General features: G+C 42.9%; 1 protein-coding gene across 2 annotated transcripts in view; it reads right to left on the reverse strand.

Annotated features, from left to right (window-relative positions):
• The window catches only part of CNOT6L (CCR4-NOT transcription complex subunit 6 like), a 100404-nt gene that overhangs the window by 64907 nt on the left and 11709 nt on the right, over positions 1-23788 (reverse strand). The window contains exon 2 of one of the 2 annotated variants that reach the window (XM_073542088.1): positions 7051-7230. The exons of the other annotated variant lie outside the window; for it this stretch is intronic. The gene's annotated coding sequence lies outside the window, so the exon portion shown is untranslated. The remainder of the gene's footprint in view (positions 1-7050; positions 7231-23788) is intronic. 2 annotated transcript variants of the gene reach the window in all.

The following is a 23788-nucleotide window of genomic DNA, read 5'->3' on the forward strand; positions in this document are numbered from 1 at the left end:
TCATGCAATTTTTGCAATATATTTTTTTACTTTTTTATTCCAGGATATTTGTTTTGTGTTTTGTTTTTGGTTTTCTCTGTGTAAAGGTCATGTGTTCATATGCAATTACATTTTGCATGCACATTAATTTACTTTTTCTGCTCAGACCCAGTTTCTCATTTGTTTCATTGTGCATTCTGTGCATATAAGGGTGTGACCGCCCTGTTTCCGAGTTGGAAAATCCATCCTGTCTGGCCTATACTATTACTGGTGGTTCAGTCCCTCTGTCCTTGTTCACATTCACGTCACTTGACAAGTGGAAAGGTTTTAAATACAAGAGTTAGGACTGTCCCACAAGGGTTGCCGTGACGTGGCGGGATGGCTTCTACATTATTTTGATCAAAATTATGTTAACTAAATACCCTTATTATTACTATTATTACTACCTTCATGCAATTTTTGCAATATATTTTTTTACTTTTTTATTCCAGGATATTTGTTTTGTGTTTTGTTTTTGGTTTTCTCTGTGTAAAGGTCATGTGTTCATATGCAATTACATTTTGCATGCACATTAATTTACTTTTTCTGCTCAGACCCAGTTTCTCATTTGTTTCATTGTGCATTCTGTGCATATAAGGGTGTGACCGCCCTGTTTCTGAGTTGGAAAATCCATCCTGTCTGGCCTATACTATTACTGGTGGTTCAGTCCCTCTGTCCTTGTTCACATTCACGTCACTTGACAAGTGGAAAGGTTTTAAATACAAGAGTTAGGACTGTCCCACAAGGGTTGCCGTGACGTGGCGGGATGGCTTCTACATTATTTTGATCAAAATTATGTTAACTAAATACCCTTATTATTACTATTATTACTACCTTCATGCAATTTTTGCAATACATTTTTTTACTTTTTTATTCCAGGATATTTGTTTTGTGTTTTGTTTTTGGTTTTCTCTGTGTAAAGGTCATGTGTTCATATGCAATTACATTTTGCATGCACATTAATTTACTTTTTCTGCTCAGACCCAGTTTCTCATTTGTTTCATTGTGCATTCTGTGCATATAAGGGTGTGACCGCCCTGTTTCTGAGTTGGAAAATCCATCCTGTCTGGCCTATACTATTACTGGTGGTTCAGTCCCTCTGTCCTTGTTCACATTCACGTCACTTGACAAGTGGAAAGGTTTTAAATACAAGAGTTAGGACTGTCCCACAAGGGTTGCCGTGACGTGGCGGGATGGCTTCTACATTATTTTGATCAAAATTATGTTAACTAAATACCCTTATTATTACTATTATTACTACCTTCATGCAATTTTTGCAATATATTTTTTTACTTTTTTATTCCAGGATATTTGTTTTGTGTTTTGTTTTTGGTTTTCGCTATTCAGTGGGTGAGGCATATGCTTTCCTTGCCTCCGACACAGATAGCTAGGGAGGGGATCCCACATTAGTCGTCCTCTTCAGGTCCTGCTGAACTGACACGCGGATGTCCCAGGACAGAGGAAACAGCGCCCACCATTCCAGAAGATGAACCAGCGCATCCCATTATGGACCTCATCCCTCAAAAATTATGAGCCACAGATTCCTGATTTTGTAGCAGAATCAGGAATCAAGTTTGACACCACCGGCCTTACAGAACTATACTTTTTCCAAGTCTTTTTCTCTAAGGTTTTTGTTAACCTCATGGTGGGCCAAACTAATTTGTATGCTCATCATTGTTTTGGCACGAAACCCTGGTTCATCATTTTCTAACTGGTCTCCTGTAGACGCAGTTGAAATGATGCTGTTTTGGGGCCTGGTCCTTCACATCGGGATCCTGAAGCAGCCAGAAATTCGGCAATATTAGTGTTGATGTTTTATACAACACGACAGTGTTCCGAACACGTTTTGACGCCATCCACAAATTTCTGCATTATACCGATAATGCAGTGTCCCCCACGAGGTGACCCCAACTCTGTCTGTTCAAAGTTTAGACGGTCATCTTACACTTCAACAAAGTTTGCTGAAGTGTACGTGCCCCAAAGGGACATCTGCGTGGATGAGTCCTTAATTCATTTTAAGGGAAAGCTCAGATTCAGTCAGTACCTGACCAGCAAGAGGGCCAGGTACAGCATTAAACTAAGCTGTATGAGAGTATCTCAGGGTACACCCACAGGTTTAGAGTTTATGAAGGAAAATACACCAGGACTGAACCCCTTGAATGCCCGTCTATCCTGGGAGTGAGAAAATTGTGTGGAATTTGGTGCACCCACTGGTGGAAACAAAGTTCACCTCTACACTGATAACATACCAGCATCCCCACTCTTCAAAGCCCTCTCTGCGTGAGGTACAGCAGCTTGTGGTACTCTCTGCAAAAATCAGAGATGCCGCCCAAAAACACTACTTGGGCAGATGCTCAGATGGGGTGACCGCAAAGCCCAATGTAGCAAACACTTGCTGGTGGTCAAGGACAAGAGGAATGTCTTCTTGACCATCATACACTGATGGCAGCACCCTCAGCACTGTACAAGGTACCTCTGCACAGGTCAGCAAACCGGACTGTACTGGGGTACAACAAAAATATGGAGGGTGTTGATCTCTGATCAACTCCTCCAGCCGAACAGTACTTTAAGACCAAGGTGTGATACAAAAAGCTGGCCGTGCACACTGTCCAAATGGCAATGCTCAATGCCTTCCTACTGTCACTATGTGCAGGTGAGACTGCTACGTCATTCATACCTTCAGTTCCAGGAGGTAGCGATTAAGGCCTTAAAAAGGAACCTGTCACACCCCCCCCCTCCCAAGTGTTTTTAAGTAAAATAGCCACCTTGTGCAGCACTAATTCTATATTCTGTCAAGGTGGCTGTTACTTAGCTTCCGTTCCACCGCAGAAATAGTTTATAAAATTGCTCAAAAATACCTGATTTTTGACAGGGGGGCAGGTCTTTCCCCCTCTGTCAGACGCCTCGCATCCATCAGTCATTTCATATTTGATGCCGCCTCCTCAGTTTTCTTTTGAAATGCCGGTGCCTGCGCTGTACTATAGTTTCGTGGGCATGCGCAGTTAGCGCTGCCCAACGTGGCCGTGCCCTCAGATCACATCCTGGCCTTCATATCGCGCGGCCACAGATCACGCCCCGCAGTCGCTTATGATTTATTCACACTGCGGGGCTGGGAATCTTGGGCATGCGCCCACTCTGCACCCACTCCAGTTCAGCTATGTCTTTCTTATACACTGGAGACCAGAACTGTACACAGTATTCTAAGTGTGGTCGCACTGTTCTTATGTTTTCCCCTTCCCTTTTTCTTGTGAGTCCATCAAAACCAAGAGATGTGGAATGCTCACCCAAAGTGTCTGCCTTCTGCAAGACAATGCACCAGTTCACAACTCACATGTCGCCCAAATGGAAGCATGCACCAGTGGTTTTGAAGTTCTACCGCATCCCCCTTATTCACCCAACCTCACACCATTGGGCTTTTTTTCACCGTTTTTTCAAACAGTTATTTTTGATGGTGTGAAACGACAGGGATGTCCCTCCTGGAATGTGCCCCCACCTTGGCATTCCCCCAGGCTAAAAAGACATGCACTGTTTATCTAATTAAAAACCAAGAACAAACCATTTGAAGCTCTTCACACAAGGGTGCAAACTTTTTTGCAGCTGGCTTTGCCTGAGAGAAGCACATGGAAACAGTCATACAAGTCACAGCAGGCTCTGAGGTATTGAATCTGAAAAATAACCTATAACAGAATGCAATATCTCTGAGCCTAGCAGAGCACATTATTGGAATCTGCATTCCTTTCCCCATATTATCTAGCCACCTCCAGAACCCTGCATTAGGGAGTTATAAAACATAGCTAAAAGTACATACGGTAGGCATATTTAGTTTATGTGCAGGCAAAATCCAGCGGAACCCATTGGCGGTGCCACCGACCCATTCAGAGCTTCGGGCGGAAAGTTATGAGCCATCCACGACTCTGGGCAGAAAATCATTCTCAGACATGGGAGGAGGGAGGCAGAAGAGTGTGGGAGGGAACAGCCTGGGAGATACAAGGCAGACCCTCATTTTAGACTTAGTTGTTTAATGGCTGGAGGATACATTAGCCAATGCAGCCAGGAAAGCATTTGGACCTGTGATCACATGCTACATAACATGGTAAATGCAACCTATCTATACCCTATCCTTGTACTACACTTGTGACTGTATATTGTTCTTGTAAATATGTATCTGTATATTTCTAGTGTGCCTTTTCAGTGATTAAATATAAAATCTTGGGCAGTTCTTTTATCTTGATTCACTAAATCCCTACGTCCACACGCTCGGTCGGTCAATTGTACGATACCTGGGTTGGTTTCTGACCCGATATAAGCCTGTTGTTGGCCGTGGGGCTTATGTCGAACGAGGAACTGGTGGCAGAATACAGTATTGTCTTAGTGATTTACTCTGGCAGTGACGACCAGGAGGTTTAAATATATATCCCCCCTCCCTCACCAACTCGTAACTAAAAGGGAAGCCTTTCCGGGGACTATTTGCCTTGGTGCAATTCCCTGACTGACCTGGAGCAAGTTTTTGCGCCAGAGTCAATCCCTGCGGGTCCTTCGACGCCTCCCTTCCCCTGTGAGATCCCTCACAGACGGGAAAGCATTTTCCAGATGAAACTGATTTCCGAAGTCACAATGTGGCTTTTGGAGCAGCCTGTCGACTTCTACAAGCGATGTGTTTACAGTGATTTAATGAGATGGGAGAAGTGTGTCCCTAGGTGGCACCTATGTAGAGAAGGATTAATAACTGCCAAGTTTCAATGCTCTCAGTCCACAGGGCATGGGTCAGGGGAATCTCAAATGAACTCCCCTTGTATGTAAGGCTTCAGAATGGGACATCAAAGGCTTCTGTAGTCCCAACACTTATTCATGTTTCAGACTTGGCGCAACAGTCATAATACATGTTGTCCAGGCTACTACTTCTTCATTACAGACATGTTCTACTATGAAGTGCTCATCTAGACAGTCATTTCTCCCCATTTGGGTAAGCAGACCATCAATCTAGTCAAGGACCCAGGGATAAGCCAGCAGGGGGCACATCTGACTAGTCACTTCATTTACAGAATGGTTTCCAATCAGGTCATTCTGTGAATCACTGAAGTATAACAAAGTAAAACATTTGTGGCTCGTGCAGTATAAATCACTAGACAAATTATCCTTCATTAGCCTCATTTCACATGTCCGTGAACCATAAGTGATTTTTACCGATTGAACACAACCATTACAGTATTTGCAGCTGTTCAACAGTTTAGGTTTTTTGTGGACCGTGTGCCTGTAAAATCAGAGACATGCATTTTTTACTGGCAAAACAGGTTTGAGGGAGGTATGGTTTCGTTTCATTTGGGGCACTGCAGATTTAAAAGTGGGTTGTCTGGTAGGGAACAGCCCCTTTAATACTCATTTTCAGGGCTGCATTTGCCACTAGGCACTGGGGATCCAGTGCCTAAGTCAGCAGGTCATGGCACCAGTCAGTGCCAATATATTTTACAATACCACCCTTCCTCTCAGAGTACATGCAGCTGAATTGGGCAGGTGCACCAAGTCACAGGAGCAGCAGATGTCTGTAGGGAGATGGAGAGCAAAGATTATTAGAGAACCCAGCATGTGCTGCTCCACCAGATAGCTGGGTGCTCATTGTAGCACTGGAGAGTAGAGCAGCACCAATCAGTATGGAAGAAGCTCCCCTGCTGCTAAAAGAAATCTCACTGGTGGCTGTGCTGACTGACGGGGCACGCCAAGTAGAGAACACACAACGTGTAAAAGACCTTGTCCTCCAATTACATGTTGTGGGATGATGATTACTGCTTTGTAGCCTGTGACAGGAAGTGTCAAAATGTTTCCTGTCACATTGCCTGGAGATTGGCAGAGAGTGATTAGCAGCTTCGAGCAATCAGTGTCTGTCTTCATCTCTCCATACAGTCATGGCCAAAAAAGTGTTGGCACCCTTGAAATTTTTCCAGAAAAAGAAGTATTTCTCCCAAAAAGTTAATACAGTTAATCATTTGCAGTTTTTCTTTAAATTGAAATATAAAGAAAGTAAATTGTACATAATTTCATGCACAATGTCCGCAAAATGGTCAGGACAAAATTGTTGCCATCCTTCCAGAATTCTGGGTAAACAAATTCGAACGAGCATCAACTGGTTGAAACAAAGTTACCTGTGGCAAGTAACAGGTGCTAGTAATATGAAAATCACACCTGAAACCAGATATTGTGTGTGGGGCAAAGTAATGAGCGAAAAAGCAGTGCATGTTTACAAATGTGTTGTTAGCGTGCTTTGGTGTACTGTAGTGCCACCTGCAGGTCATTTTTCCTTACTGCAGGTTTATGAAAATGTTTAAACTGTATTTTGTGATCAAATCGTGGATGTGTAGTTTGGCTATTTTCTTGCTGAAGGGGCAAGTTTACCTTTCAAATGGTGTATCATTTGTGTGTGGGTGCAGTATGAACAGGGATACAAAGGAATCACCGAAAAACTGTTTAGAAATAGTAGAATAGACAATATCAAAGTTATAAGTCAATCTTCAAAGATATTAATATTGCTTTGCCCACAGTGTGCAAAATAAGCAAGTTTAGCTACAGTGGCATGGGTTGTAGTCTCCCTGGACATCAGAAAAATTGAAGAAAGGTTGCAATGCAGGATAGTCCAGATGGTGGACAAACAGCCCTAATCAAGTCCAAAGAAATTCCAGCTGTCCTGCAGGCTCAGTTGGCACAGAAATGGATGCACACTGTTGACATTTCAATGAAATGTTATGGTAGGAAACCCAGGAGGACCCTACTGCTGATAGAAAAAGAAAAAAAAAAAAAAAAAAGCTAGAGCGCAGTTTGCCAAAATCTTTGTGAAAGCGTGTGGTGGACAGAAGAGACCAAGATAGTAGTATGATATGCTCTACCATAAAGCTCTGCTTATTGAAAACAGAATTAGCCCTACAAAGAAAAGAACACATTACCTACAGTCAAATATGGTGAAGGTTCAAAGATGTTTGAGGTTGGTTTGCCACCTCTGGCACTGGATGCAGTGTACAAGGCATAATGAAGTCTGAAGCTTACCAAAAGGATTTTGGGTTGCAATGTAGTACCCATTGTCAAAGCTGTTTGCATCCTAGATCATGGGTCTTGCAGCAGGGCAATGTCCCCAAACATACTTCGTAACTCTTCAGCGCTTTGCTTCCGTTTCTGGGTGCCTTACTGAAGTGATCAATGAGTCCAGATATAAATCCCATTGAACACCTGTGGAGAGATTAAAATTGTTGTTGGGAGAAGGCATCCCTCAGTTTGCAAAAGTGGGGTCCGAAATTCCAGTTCAGGGGTGTAAGAAGCTTGATTGTTTTGAGAAGTGATTGGTTGCATACTCGCAATATTTGTAATCAAATAACTTGAAGGTGCCAACAATTTTGTCTGGCCCATATAATGAAGAGTAGTTTAAGATTTCTATGAAACTGTAAAAGGGGGAATCCAGCTGTTTGAGAGGTTTTTTTTTTAGCTTTTTAAGGCTATGTGCACACACTGCGGATTGGTCTGCGGATTTTTATCTGCAGAACCGCAGGTAAAATGACCTGCGGTTTGCCACCTGTACAATGGAATAGGTGGCAAACCGCAGCAGAATCCGGAGAAACAATTGACATGTCAATTGTTTCTGTGGATTCAAAACCGCAGCATGTGCACAGCAGAATGTTAATCCCATAGGATAACATGCTACTGTACACTGTCTGCAGAACTGCTGTGGTCAAAACCACAGCGTGTGCACAAAAAATAAAAATGCGTGCGCATAAAAAAAAAAAAAAATACATATTTGCCCTTACAAGAATCCTGCAGCTTTAAAGGCTACATGCACATGCTGTGGATTGGTCTGCGGATTTTTTTTATCTGCGGAACTGCAGCAGAATCCGCAGAAAAGTAGTGACATGTCAATTCTTTCTGCGGATTCCAAACCCCAGCTTTTCCGCAGTTAAAAATCCGCAGCATGTGCATCCCATAGGATAACATGCTACTGTACACTGTCTGCAGAACTGCTGCGGCCGGAACGGCAGCAAAAACCGCAGAGTGTGCACATAGCCTATAGGGGGTTTTTACACATAGCGATATCGCTATGCGTGATACTTACCTCCGACCGGCTCCCCCGCTGTCAATCGCCGATCGAGTGAGAATGTCCGGCTCCATTTGTAGTCAGCTTCCTGTGGCGCTGACGAGCGATGCGTGGAGGCGGGCGGCGGGATCGCTGTGTGTGAAAGGTGAGTATCGTGCGCTGCGTCGCTGCTGCATCGCTGTGTGATCTGCCTGTGTGACAGCTCACTAGCGATCATTTAGTTAAAAGCGGGTCGGATCGCTGGTGCATCACAATGTAAACGGCTCTTAAGTCTGATACTTATCAGTCATGATTGGCATTTACTTCCAGGCCCTATCTAGACAGATGTTTACTACAGGGAGAGAAGAGACTAGTGGGAATTAAGGCTCCATCACACACAGCGATATCACCAGCGAGATCGCTGATTTTGTGACGCCACAGCAATCTCGCTGTGGGACATGAATCAGCGACCTGCCCCCCCTGCCGGGTATCGCTGATTGCGCTCCATCGTCCTGGGCCATTTTTTTTGATCGTTGGTCTCTCGCTGGCCAGCGTGCATCGCTGCGTGTGACAGCAAGAGACCAGCGATAAGCAATGCTGGTTTCCAAGGTAAAACAGCAGGTATCTAAGAGCCGCAGTGCTTGGATATACGCTGTTTACCTTGAAAACCAGCATCGCTGATCTCTCGCTGTCACACGCAGCAATGCGCACTGGCCAGCGAGAGACCTCTTGGATACCCGCCGGTTTCCAAGGTAAACAGCGGGTAACTAAGAGCCGCGCGGCTCTTAGATACCCGCTGTTTACATTGGAAACCAGCTTGCTCGCTGGTCCTGATCGCTGGAGGGGTCGTCGTATCGTTGGTGGGATCGCTGGGACATTGATACGTGTAATGGGGCCTTTAGGTGTGGGTTGACAGAAAGAAAACACCAGTGGAGACCAGATAAGCTGACCAGAACCTCCAGAGGCAGCTACACAGCCTCAATAGTAAAAAGTTGGTCACACTATGCTTGACCAACCTGTCAGTTTTCCAAGCGATGCTACAGATCGCTTGGAAAACGCTAGCATTCTGCTAGCTAATTACGCTTGCAAAATGCTAGTTTTTCATGGGAATTCCGCATATGGATTTCACACGGCAGGGAGTTGCGGAATTGCAGCAGAAATTTCCGCGGCAATTCTGCACGTGTGCATATAGCCCAAGAAGTTCATATTTAACACCAGAATATGGCTATACTAATGTCAGTACCCCTTCTGATGACAGCTTTACTCTACTCATGCATTCTAGCAGGTTCAACAGGTAGTCACTTGGAATGGCTTCCAATGAACAGGCATGTCTCGTCAAGATTTCAATTTGTCTAATCACCAACCTTTACAAAGTTTGCAACCATAAGGCGAGTCGAACACGTTGTGTAGGTACATTGGTTCTATACAAGAAAACCACTGCATGAACAAGTGTCCCAACTGTTGACTGGTATTTTAGTCTGACTATATAGGCAAAAGCTTTTATTTTTACATCAACATTATGTCCCTTACCATGTCACTAACCCCTTACCGACACCAGATGTATAATTAGCCCAATGTCGGTATCTCTACCTTTGACGTGGGCTCTAGCGGTGAGCCCACATCTTTCCCAGGACATGTCAGCTGTTTTGAACAGCTGACATGTGCCCGCAATAGCTGCGGATGGAGTGGCAATCCACCTGCGACTATTAACTAGCTAAATGCTGCTGTCAAACGTTGACAGCAGCATTTAAATGGCGCTTCCGGCCATCGGGCCGGAAATATGCACACCAGTGACCCGTGTCACGTGATAGTGAGTCAGTGTGTCGGCACGGCAACCCGAGGTCTCCTGGTTGTCAGTGCCAAATTGCTATGAGCGCCACCCAGTGGTCGGTGTTTATAGCAAGTCAGTAATTCAGCTATAAAGAGGCAATCTGATCACGTCTATATAGCTGACCCAATTAAGTTGTGCCAGCTTCTAGCTTCCTATGGAGACTATTGAAGCATGGCAAAGTAAAAAAAAGTGTTTAAAAAACACACACAAGTTCAAATCACCCCCATTTGCCCATTGAAAATAAAAAATAAAATCAAAACATACATTTGGTATCGCTGCATTCAGAATCGCCCGATCAGTAAAATAAAGGATTAGCCTGATAGCTAAAGTGCGTAAAGAGAAAAAAAAAAAAAAAAGTTCCAAAACGCCAGAATTACTTTTTTTGGTTGCTGTGACATTGCAATAAAATGCAATAACAGGCGATCAAAAGATCATATCTGCACCAAAATGGTATTATTAACCCCTTTGAGATGAAACCCGTTTTCACCTTAAGGCTAAGTGCACATGTTGCAGAAAATTTCTGCTCAAAAACCTGACTCCCTTAATAGAAACCACACCTTTGTCTTCGCGTTTTTGTTGTGGTTTTGATGCGTTTTTTCCCGCAGCGGTTTCAAAACGCATTGAACAAGCCAGAAACGCGGAAAAATCCGCAAAATTAATGAGAATGCTGCGTTTACTGCGATGCGTTTTTTGCGGTAAAAAACGCATCAATATTCACAAAATGCATAGAAATTAATGGGAAGCTTATTTTCAGCGGTTTTAGAGACAAAACCGAGTTAAAAACGCTAAAAAACGCTGTGTGTGAACACAGCCTTAATGACCAGGCCAATTTTACAATTCTGACCACTGTCACTTTATGAGGTCATAACTACGAAATGCTTCAACAGATCCTGGTGATTCCAAGATTGTTTTTTCGTGACATTGTACCTCATGATAGTGGTAAAATTTCTTAGATATGACTTGCGTTTATTTGTGGAAAAAAAAATAAAATGGAAATTTAGCAAAAATTTCACAACTTCCAAACATAGTTTTTATGCCCTTAAATTAGAGAGTCAAATCACAATAGTTACATCAGCACAATTGGAGAAATCATTTTTTTGTTAGGAAGTTATAAGGGTTAAAAGTTGACCAGTGATTTCTCATTTTTATAACAAAATTTGCAAAACCATTTTTTTTTCAGGGACCACCTCGCACTTTGACTTTGAGGGGTCTATATGACCAAAAGTGACACACTACACCCCTCAAGGCACTCAAAACCAGGGTGGATAAAAATCTTGATTTTTTAAAAAAAAAAATCAAAAAAATCAGATTTTTTTGATTTAAATCAGATTTTTTTGATTTAAATCATTTGATTTAAATCAGATTTTTTAATCAAGTTGTACACAAGCAAAACTTTGTCTTTTTGCAAATCTAATTGTTTTACACAAACAAAAATATTAAAACAGTTGATTATGAAACCTAATAATTTTTATTTGCACTATTAAACACTCAGAATTGAACTACAGAGAGTAAGTACTTTTTAACAATAGCCTATCTCTAACGTTTGAAGTAAGCAAACATCTTCAGTGAATACATCAGTCCTTTAAGCCTACTGTTTATTTAGGACTTTTAATAGGAAAACCAGTTGTCCTGCTTTAGCAGTTCCTAAGCGGTTTCGGACTGTGTCTGTTGTGTGCACAAAACCAAATGAAGAAAACAATCTCTCTACTCCTGCGGATGAAGCCGATGCAGTCAGTAGCTGAGTAGCTAGATTTATTATCTTTGCTGGAAGAACAAGTGATTGCGACTTCCACCAGTCCAGTGGTTTTAGTTCATTAACGACGTTATCTGCAAACATGTATTTTTGAAATGGTGCAGATTCACACTTCAATTTCAGCACAGTTGCCACAATGTCATGGTTAGTATTGGCGAGCCACTCCATTGCAGAGTTGATTTCCGCCTCAGATAATTTTTTCCCTCTGTAGATGGGATGCAAGATATTGGCTAAATAGTGTTCTTCTTTTAATGCTTGGTCCTTGCGGTGCTGTATTGCAACCTTTACATTGTTTGAGAGGTTCAAGAGATCTAGAGAACCTTCTAAATCTTTCCAAACTTCTGTGGCATCAGCTATGGTTGCAGTATCTTTCTGCATTTTAACCAACGCAATCGATATTGGCTTTAACCTTTCCAAAAGGTCCTCGGCATTTCTCTTCACACCAAGATTTAATACTTTGCTTCGTATATTAGCATCAATTTTATCCCGATGTGTTTCGCAAATGGACAGTAATTTTGACCAGTTGTTAATAAACAGTTCCAAGCAGTCAGCCAAGGTATTCCATCTAACATCTTGTGGTAGAACCAACTTCAGTCCTCCCATTTCCTTGTAGGTTGCATGTGCAAAATGATTATTGCGGAAATATTTAACAATTTCTACAACATGTTCCTTGACACCCAAAATATGCAGGTCTTTTGCCAAAAGATGCAACAAATGGGCAGAACAACCGTATGTAATGACATTTGTGTCATCCTGTGCCAGTTCCGCTCGCATTTTTGCCACATTGCTTGCGTTATCAGTAACTAAGCTCCTTACTTTACATCCAAACTGTTCTTGGCATTGGTGAATTGAGTTCTTAGCAATTTCAAGTAAATATTCAGCAGTATGTGAATTTCCAGATGTGTCGATTGTGTCTGTAAGGTAAGTTTCACCATCTTCTGTTGTGACACAAGTGCAAATTATGGGGTCGTTGTGGATGTTGCTCCAACCATCCAAGCTCATGTTAACAACCTTGTCTTTCAAATATTTTGTACAAGCCGCTCTTTCTATGTCGTATACAGCCTGAAGATGTTTTCCTGAGATATCAAATCTACTTGGTGGTTTGTAGCCTGGTCTAATTCCTTCGATCATTTGTACAAACAATGGGTGCTCAACTAGTCGGAAAGAAGAATTGGTTGCAAATATGAATTTAGCAATTAATTCATCAAAATGTTCTTTCTGGCTCGTCGTAGTCTTTAAGATGAATTTTTCTACACTTTGCACGCAAAGTTTTTTTTTGGGCTGCTTTGTTGAAGTTGTACCCAGATATTGATTGTCACTTGCAGCACAAGCCATATTTGACCCTGAAAGCACAGAAATTAAAAATATAAATCGACTGCGTATTTGAAGAAATATAACGAAAATATTGAAACAAACTTTTTGAACAATGTAATGGTCCTCGTCCTATAAGGGCTGTCTCAAAAGTTATGCTACTCAAGTTTTCCGGTGAGGTTGCTGTAATACTGTTAACTAATATCAGAGCCTCAGCAACTGAAAAAAATTATGTCACAAAAGTTTTAAAAATGTTTTTTTTTTTAAAATGGTCAAATTGGCAGACTTCAAAAGTGAATTGCAGCCTACAATAAAAAAAAAAATAAGCGTATACACACTTTATTTTTACTTAAAGGACATGTGCACCTTTATTTTTTAAGGTGCAGCCAGTCACAGTGTGCACATGTCCTCCCCCCGCAGCTCTTACCTCCGATGTCAGCGCTGCGGGGATCCGTGGCTTCGTTCTGCCCGTCCGCGAGCGCGCCTCCATTCATTTCAATGGAGCGTGCGGCCCGCTGACGTCACGCCGCTGGATCACTGCGAGTAGGCCGCAACCGGAGGACGGGAGGCGGACGGTCAAAACGAAGCCACGGATCTCAGCGCTGCGGGGATCGGAGGTAAGAGCGCTGCGGGGGGAGGACATGTGCACCTTAAAAAAAATAAAGGTGCACATGTCCTTTAGCGTTAATTTTCTGTGAAATATTGCCTTAACATAAATTTAAATTCTATACTCCAGAACTACCAGTGCTAGAAATTTTTCTTTTCATAGACTTTAACCATCCCAGTAAAATGTCTGTTAAAAAAATAGGTTGTAAATTAATTGCCAGACTTACCACTAGTACTAGGCTCCTGGTGCATAAGAAGCTGTGGGGGTTCATTGACATTAGTTGTATCACTATCAACATCTTCATTTCCCTTCTGGTTGCAGTTTTCATAATGTGATTTCAAACGGCAAACAAGTCCTTGGATATCCTTTTGACAGTATTTGCACTTTGCTCTTGCACCTTTCTTTCCAAGATCTGCTGCTGGCATCTCAACAAAATGAACCCAAATAGGGTCTCTCTTACGACCTGCTGCCATGGCTCACACAGATCACTTATGAAGTTTGATTGTTACTACAGCCTGAGCCAAGCACTGCTGATGTTACTACAGCCTGAGCCAAGTACTGCTGACTATCCAACAAGTTTGGGCATGTCAACTGAATGCAGGGAAAAAGAAACTAAACCAAAACTGAAACCAAGCTAGAAGTGTGGAATTAAAGGGGCAGTATGAACAAAATGTGGAGGCTATTAATAGTTTATACAATTAAGACATGCTGCTTTTAAACACCTACCTATTGCCATATAGTAAAACAAAAAAGATTTTTACTTACTTTGGGGTCCCCCCCTCACCCTGGCGTTAGATTGTTGCCCCTAGTTTCGTCCGTGTAACTATGGGCGCACATGCACACTGCTCTCACTTCTCATTTTAATCGTGATTTATATTAAAAAAAAAACCTTTTGATTTAAATCAGTGATTTAAATCATGATTAAAATCATGATTTAAATCGATCCGATTTATATTAAAAAAAAATCTTTTGATTTAAATCGTGATTTAAATCATGATTTAAATCGGCGTGATTTAAATCAATCCACCCTGCTCAAAACCACATTCAAGAAGTATAGTAACCCTTCAGGTGCTTCACAGGATTTTTGGAATGTCGAAAGAAAAACACGTAAAAAAAAAAAAAGTCTAAATGAAATTTTTTGTACTTTCGCAAGGGTAACAAGAGAAAATGGACCATACATTTTGTTGTGCACTTTCCCATGAGCATGCAGATACCCCATATGTGCGGGAAATCACTGTTTGGGCACATGGCAGTCCTTGGAAGGGAAGGAGCGCCATTTTATTTTTTGAATGTAACTTATCTAGATGTGAATTGAGCACCTTGAACCCACAGGTGCTTCAAAGAAGTTTCTAAAGTAAACAAAAAAAAAAAAAAAAAAACAAAACATTTTTCCCACAAAAATCTTTAACTATAAATTTTGTATTTCCACAAGGGCAAAAGTAGAAAATTGACCCCAAAAGTTTGTTTTGCAATTTCTCCTGAGGTCACACAGACACCCCCATATGTTCTTGAAAACTACTTTTGAGATGTAGAGACGATTTTGACTCCATGGGTGCTTTCCAGAAACAGGTAGCAGTGGATGTTGCTGAGTGAAAATTGCAAACTGCCATTATAGTGACCAGAACGCTGTAGTGCCCAGCTCGTGCTTCTGGAGACACGGACCTGTAAATTAGGTGGGCTCTCGTCACTATGGAGATGCCAAACATGTGGGCGCTAAATGTTTAGGCACACTGGGGTTCAGTTAGGAGGAGGGGGGCATTTGGATTTGGGAGCAGAGAATTTGGTTAATTTCTTTTGGCGGATGAAGAGCCATTTTACTTTTCCAGAGCCTTTGTACTACCAGTAACGTGGAAGCCCCTATATTTCCGTTAACAGCAGGGCTGTGGAGTCGGAGTCGGAGTCGTGGAGTCGGAGTGTCGGTGCTCATTTTGGTGGAGTCGGAGTCGGTATAAAATGGACCAACTCCGACTCCTAAAATATATAATAAATTGGGTACAGTAATTCAATGCAGAATGTGCTGAATATTTTTTCATAGGAATTTGGGAAAGTTATGAAATGTCCTATAAATGGCTGTTCTATTCCTGATCTAAGGCTACATTCACACACAGCGTTTTTCCTGTGTTTTTTGAGGATACTTTTTTCAGCTGCAAAAGCGGATCATCTTTTTAAAAAACCACATCACCTGAAAGGTTTTTGAGCTCATAGATAATGTTTTCAATAGCAAAAGCAGATTAGAAATCTGCTCTATCTATCCATTTATCCATATCTGTCTATCCATATCGTATCTGTACCAAAAAGAATGAAAACCGGGTAGTACACCAATATATATTCTGTTCTATCTAAATATCTTGATTATGGGATCATAAAAATGATTAAATGTCTGAGGTTCACATTGTACTACAATAAATTTTTCACTTAAATATAAGCAATATGTGTCGGAGTCGGAGTCGTGGAGTCGGAGTAAGGGAAATTGAGGAGTCGGAGTCGCAGGTTTGGCTTACCGACTCCACAGCCCTGGTTAACAGATGACAGACCAGAGTGGGGATTTATTTCTGGATTGAGTGGAAGCTTTTATTGGAAACATTTTACATAATGTTTGGGATCACATTTATCCAGCACGCTACACTGATCACTTACTTTGCGGTTTTCATCTAAAAATCGCTGCGACAAGATTCAGATGAAACCCCCAATGGATACATTAACCAGAATGAGGCAGCAGTGTTTTACTCTGGACTCAGTCTGGCCTCTGTTTCACGATTTCCTTTTTAGTTCAGAAGTGCATGAAACTGTGGCAGACAGCGCTTTTATGCAATCCTAAAAAGATGGACACTACCGGATCACAGGTCCTATGACACCCACAGTGCCTCCATCTGCCTCAATCACGTATTTTAGAGATTTACACAGAAACAGAGAAGCCACAGAGCGCAGGATAAATGTGCGCCAAGCCTTACTGCGATCTTTGGGAGGCAGAATGGGGGGGGGGGAAAAAAACAAAACAAAAAATAAAAAAAATAAAAAATACACAGCACGTGAAGATTTGGTTTAATTTTTTTTTATGCCGTTTCTCATGTGTGCGCACACGCAAGTGGCAAAAACTCTTAAACACTTACAAGAAGCATCCCATTCATTTGAATGAATTCTGCACTTTGTGCATATTGATGCGCTTTTTTTCCGCGAAAAAACGCATCACGGTAAAAAACGCAGCAAGCTCATTATAATTTTGCAGAAAAATCCGCATTTCTAACTATATTCTATGAGACGGGGACACTACAAAAAAAAAAAAACCACAACATAAAAATCGTGCGTTTTCTGGGAAGGAGTCCGTTTTTTTTTTCAGGAATTTTCTGTATATGTGGGTACATAGCCTAAGTGGTTAGGCGGCTATATTCTTCGGGTCGGTGATATTACAGTGATACCAGATTTATAGTGGGTTTGTGTTTGATACACTAAGACTCTTTTTATTGCAAAAAAGTTTTTGCATCACAATATTTTGAGAGCTGTAATTTTTTTTTTTTTGTATTTCGTCCCACAGAGTCATGTGAAGGATTGTTTTTTGTGGGGCGAGCTGACTTTTATTAGTACCACTTTCGGTCACATTTTTTGATCGCTTTCAATTCCGATTTTTGGGAGCCAGGATGAACAAAAACCAGGAATGGCTTTAGAATTTTTTTATACCGTTCTGCATGTGGTAAAATTGATAAGGCAGCTTTATTCTTCGGGTCAGTACGATTACAGCGATACCTCTTATCTTTTCCATGTTTTGGTGCTTTTACACAAAAGCCGTTTTATAGAAAAAAATTGTTGCATCGCTTTATTCTGAGAGCTATAACTTATTTTTTTCTGATGACGCTGTATGGCGGCTTGTTTTTTGCGAGACAAGATGACGTTTTCAGCGGTACCATTTTTATTTAACATCCATCTTTCTGATCATGTTTTATTGCACTTTGTTCGGCAGTATGATAAAGCATTGTCTTTTGCCTCGTTTTTTACGGCATTCACTGAAGGGGTTAACTAGTGGGACCGTTTTATAGAGCAGGTCGCTACGGACGCAGTGATACCAAACAAGTACTTTATTTCCATAAATGGATTAATTGGAAAAAAATTTGGGGATTTTTTTGAAATTTTTACACATTCTAATTTTTTTTTCACTTGATTACATAATCCCAGTATGGGACAACACTATCATGTCAGATCGCTGATCTGACACTTTGCACAGCAGAGTGTTTGGGTGCAGTCACACTAAACGATGCACCAGCGTTCCCGACAATACGACCTTGTCAGGATCGCTGGTGCCTCGCTACATGATCGCTGGTGAGCTGTCAAACAGGCAGACACCAGCGATCAGGACCAGTGAGGATGCTGGTATCCAAGGTAAATATCGGGTAACAAAGCGCGCGCCACTTAGTTACCGGCTGCGTACCTTGGATACCAGCTCCCAGCGCGAGCACGCAAGTATCCAAGGTACACAGCGGGTAACTAAGTGACGCGCATGCTTAGTTACCTGATATTTACTTTGGATACCAGCTCCCACTGTCTGCTTACAGCGTTGGGAGCTCGCTGATCGTTGGTCTCCCACTGCCACATGCAGCGATGCGTGCTGGCCAGCAGGAGACCAATGATCAAAAAATGGCCCAGGACACTCCTGCATGATCAGCGATACCCGGCAGGGGGGCCGGTCGCAGATGCATGTCACATACAGCGAGATCGCTGTTGCGTCACAAAATCAGCGATCTCGCTGTGTGTGATGGGCCCTTAGATCAGGATCTGACAGGCAGGGAAGGAAGCATACGAGTGCCTGTTCTCAGCAGGCACTTGCAAGCCATCTCCCTGCTGGCCACATTGGAGCCGGGGGGTCTCCATTGAGAGTTGAGACCACAGGAACAATTGCGATGCTTCTCTATGCCGCTGTCACTACTGACAGCTGCATCAGAGGGGTTAAATGACCACATTGTGGGCATTGCTGCGGGGCGTCAGCTGTCACATACAGCTGACACCCGCATGTGATCACCGCGGCACCATACTAGTAGGGCGCCATGTCACTAAGGGGTTAAAAACGTCAACTCAGCACACAAAATATGCCCTCGACCAAAGTTTGGATTTTTTTCCACCACTTAGATATGTTTGGCGTCTATGAACTCATAATGACGGCTCAGTTTTAGCATTTAGGGAACCTAGAAAAATGACAACCAAAAAAAAAAAAAAAAAAAAAAAAAAAGTGGGATTGCACTTTTCTTTGCAATTTCACGTGGATTTTTTTTCCCCAGTTTTCTAGTACAGGACATGTTAGAACCCAATGGTGTCGTTCAAAAGTACAACTCGTCCTGCATGGCCATATTGATGGAAAAATTAAAAAAAAAAAAAAAAGTTATGGCTCTGAAGGAGGGGAGCGAAAAACGAAAATGCAAAACCGAAAAAAGCTTCGGAGTTAAGGGGTTAAAGTTCTAAAGGAATCATACATCCCATTTGTGTAAACATGCTCATACCAGTCACCATGATCTAATCAGCATACATCAGATGGAAGCATGTTATGATGCAATGACAAAAGCTGAACAATTCCCAGGTTGCCAATAATCTGAGTAAACTGCTACAGGTGACCTAAAACTCACTAGAAAACAGCTTAACAGTGCATATACCCTTAATGACAAAAAAATGACACTTATGGAGCTATGCTGACAGGTCACTGTCCAGTCTGGCTGAAAACCTCATGCAGTTGCAGCCACTGCCGAGGGGGCCTACAAAGTAACTTGAAAATGATGTCATTAAGCTGAAAAACTGATCTGCCCATTCATCAACCCTGACAATTCTAGCACCTGCACAAACTTTCAGCCACAGGAGGCAGGTTACTGAAATGGCCATGAACTGTCAATGCATAAGCTGGAGTTGGGCCAGGGGGTGCATGATACCCAGACTAGCAGGACAAAACCCAAAGTGCAACTTCCAGCCTCATTGGCATAAGACTTAGGCTACTTTCAGACTTGCGTTATTAGGCGCAGTACAGGGCTGCTGCTAAGCTCCACCCCTGGCCGCGCCTCCTCCCGTCAGCTCCTCCTATGGGCGCATGACACTGCATGCGGCCGGTGTACCCTATATTTCGCGTTGGGTACGCTGGCCATGCGCTGGTCTGCTTTGGCCGGCGCATGCTACCTTTTGGCACTGTGCCCACGTGCGCCAAACGCAATGTATTGCATTTTTGTGCGCCCAGCAAAAGCAGACCAGCACACGGCCAGCGTACCCAACGTGAAAAATAGGGTACGCCGGTCGCATGCAGCGTCATGCGCCCATAGGAGCTGACCGGAGGAGGCGTGGCCGGGGGAGGAGCTTAGCAGCAGCCCTGCACCTCATAACTCAAGTCTGAAAGAAGCCTTACACTGCTGATTCAAAAAAATTACAAAACAAATAAAAATATCTTTTTAACATCACAGTGTAATTACAGCCATGTGTCAAATCCTGATGACTGGTTCTTGTAAGGGTATGTTCCCACGGTCAGTAAACGCTGCAGTTTGACGCGGTGTACATCCGTAGCATCAAACCCGCAGCAGCCAGATGTTACAGTATAGTGGATGGGATTTCAAGAAATTCCATGTCCACCATGCGTTCAGAGCCGCCCACAGCATCCCTGTGTAAAATGACATGCAGCGCATCTTTCCAGTCTCCACAGCGTAAATTACCCATAGGATTTAATTAGATGCGGTATTATCTTTATAGTAGCGTGTGTATTAAGTGAGGTATTGCAGCCTACTATGCATGTGCACTAACTTAAATGAGTTCCTTGTGCCACAGCTGGAAGATTGCGCCCACTGCAGTTCTTGCAATGAGCTGAGAACCGCCGTGCACGTGACAGCTGTGGACTGTCATCTCTGGTGATCACCTACAAGCTTCACTGTCCGGATGTCAGGTTGAGTGGTGGCATAATGCCACAGTTCAGCAAAAGGCATCCAGATGTAGCCGAGCTACAGATATAGCAGAGCTTTGGCCCCAAGACACTTTTTCCTCCAAATTTGGGAGGAAAATTGTGGGGTGTGTCTTCTGGTTGGAATGTAGCACGTGGGGAGGGGGCAGCAGCAGAGTGGAATCGCAGGAGGCAGGAAAATGTTCCCGCTGCAGGAATCTAGAGCTGGGGAAACCACATGGTCCCGATACTTAAAGTGAATATTCATTAGCCGCTTCCCCAACCACCTGTCAGCGCTGAGCAGCAAATGAATATTCCTTCACTTAAACACCAGACCCACATGGTTTCCCTGCCCAGATTCCTGCAGCGTCTGGGGAGATCTGTGGCCGAAGGAGAAGGAGGCAGCAGGAGCAGAGTGTCACAGGGAATCCCCGCATACCTGACAGCACAGCCTGGGGGCTGTGCTGATGCCATGCTGAATGCTCCTGTGGAGGACCTGTGCTGAGGTCATGAAGAGGGCGGACTGGAGCATCACATGACTGCACGAAGCCCTGCCTCTTCATGATGTTATCACAGGTCCTGCAGACACTGCACTAGAAACAGTGCAGCTTCCTTTTACATGATATGTGGTGAGGTCATAAGAGGGAGAGCAGTCATGTGAATGTCCATTACCCCACCACAGCGTGGCTGGCTGACCTGCACACAAAAAAAAAATAAATAAATAAATATACATATTTAAAAGGTTAGTAATTACAGCACATAAAGCACACTGCCACTCCTGTGGTGAACTACAACTCCCAGCATGCCATAGGATCTGCAGGACATGCTTGGAGTTATAGTTCTCCCATGGGATCTTACGGCAGCACAACAGTGTTATTTTTCAGTGCTGGAGTGGTGCTTTAAATATAAGCCCTGTGCCCCTATTCTTATTCTGACCATCCAACATCTTCACACCACATTGATCAACAGCACCATCTTCTACCCATAGCTTCCAACATAATAACATACTACTATATAATACCATGTTATTACATATTTTGTCGCTTTTTTGCTTCAAATATATTTTCCCCTTTTTCCACCTCTAAAACCTGAGTGCATCTTATAGTCCGAAAAATATGGTATATCTTCCCGGCAGAATATAATATATAAAGAATATAAAAAAAAAATATATTAAATAAAATATATATTTTTATTAGAGTCCAGCTCAACAGGACTGGATTTTTCTTTCCTTTTAATTTTCAAAAGAAAATAAAATATAGTGGGTACAAAAGAACACTTTCATGGTCGACATGACCCAGTCGACGTGTTTCGACTGCACTAAGCAGTCTTGTTCCCGGGATCAGTTTCCGTTTTTTTGACGGAAACGGATGCCAACGGATCCGTTTTTAAAAAACGGATCCGTTTTTGACGGATCCGCGGTAACCGTAATGGAAGTCTATGGGACAAAAAAAACGGATCCTGCAAAAAATGGAGGATCCGTTTTTTGACGGAAAACAACGGATTTTGACGGATTTGAAAAAACGGAAGTGTGAAACAGGCCTTAGATAAAAAAAAAAAAAGAACCTAGACATGTTTGGTGTCTATGAACTCATAATGACCTGGAGACTCAATGGCAGGACAGTTTTAGCATTTATTTAGTGAACCTAACAAAAAAGCCAAGCAAAACAAGTGTGGGATTGCACTTTTTTTGCAATTTTACCGCACTTGGAATTTTTTTTTCTGTTTTTGAGTACACGACATGGTAAAACCAATGGTGTCGTTCAAAAGTACAACTTGTCCCGCAAACAAAAAAGCCCTCACACGACCGTATTGATAAAAAAAAATAAAAAAAGTTATGGCTCTGGGAAGAATGGAAAAAAAACTAATGCAAAAATGAAAATGGGCTCCGGCGCGAAAGGGTTAAAGACTCAAGGTATGTTTCCACGGTCAGTAAATGCTGCGGACTGGACGCTGCATACAGCCGCAACGTCCAATCCGCAGTGCCCAGCTGCTACACCTTAGTGGAGGGGATTTTACGAAATACCATCTCTACTATGCGTGCAGGGACGCCTCTAGCTTCCCTGCATATACACACATGCAGCGCATCTTTCTAAACCGCCGCATGTCAATTTATCTTGTGGAGACGCTCAGTCTCTGCAAGATAAATATCACAGTCTATGTATGGGATGCGGTGATTCCGCACAGTTCAATGAACACATGTGGAATCACCATGTGTACACAAGATGGCAGCGCTTTGGGCGGAGCTCCGCCCAAAGTGCTGCCAATACTGAATGTGAAAACATACCCTAAAACCCCCTTGTCACAGAGAGATCACTAATGCGTCACCGATTTTGTGACGCAACAGCGATCTCGCTACACGTGACACGCAGCGACCTCGCCCCACTGGTATCACTGATCGTGCGCGAGTGTCCAGGGCCATTTTTTCATCGTCGGCATCCTGCTGGCCTGCACGCATTGCTGTGTTTGCCGCCGAGGATCACTGGATGGTTGCTGCGTTACTGAAGAGATCTGACTGTTTGGCAACTTACTAGCGATCATTTAGTGACGCACCAGCGATCCCTACCAGGTTGTATCGTTGTCGGGATCGCTGGTGTGTCGCCAAGTGAAGTGAGACCCTAAGAGTACAGGAACTAAAGTTAGGCAAAGCCTCTTAATGTGCATCCAGCATGAACCACCGGAGTAAACTGTCTAAACCAAAGGTCTGGTTCCAAGGACTGACCAGCCACAATATGTTTGCAGATTGGTAAACGTTTACCAGTCGTCTAATAGCCCAGAGGCAGAGCACAGTAGATATATGCTAGATCACTCAGTTCACATAGGCAGTCATGGTTATCAGCAGTGCAACTCCTGTTTGTGCTGTATGATGCACCACCAAGAAGGTTCTTTTGCTCTGCGCAAAATAATTCACCAGATCGAGTGTTGCTAGTTAATTGGCAGCTTGGGAGGGGTGTTCAAACTGCAGCTGGAGGACTGTAAAAGACCCTTTAAAAATGTCACCCTATGAATGAATCAGCCGTTATTGTAGTCTACAGTGGCCACAAGTACTTCCTCGCGGAGCTCTGTCTACTTGTAGTGGCTGCAGCATGATCGTGCACATGCTCCTTCTATACAAATCAATTGGAGGAAGATATGTAGTACCTGGAGGCAGCCACCACAAGTAGGAGTAGCTCAGCAAGTGAGTACTTCCAGCTGGCACAGACACCAACAACAGCTGATTGGCAGGGTCAGAGGTGTTTGGTGGTCCAGCAATGATCCGACTCTAATCCCAAGCTGGTGCAGCAGTTTCGGTGGTACCGCCAAGATTTTGTGAAATCCAGGAGCCCCTGCACATC

This window comes from Dendrobates tinctorius, unplaced genomic scaffold (genome assembly GCF_039654945.1).
Source record: "Dendrobates tinctorius isolate UK_male_01 unplaced genomic scaffold, ASM3965494v1 ptg000011l, whole genome shotgun sequence".
NCBI classification, from domain to species: domain Eukaryota; kingdom Metazoa; phylum Chordata; class Amphibia; order Anura; family Dendrobatidae; genus Dendrobates; species Dendrobates tinctorius.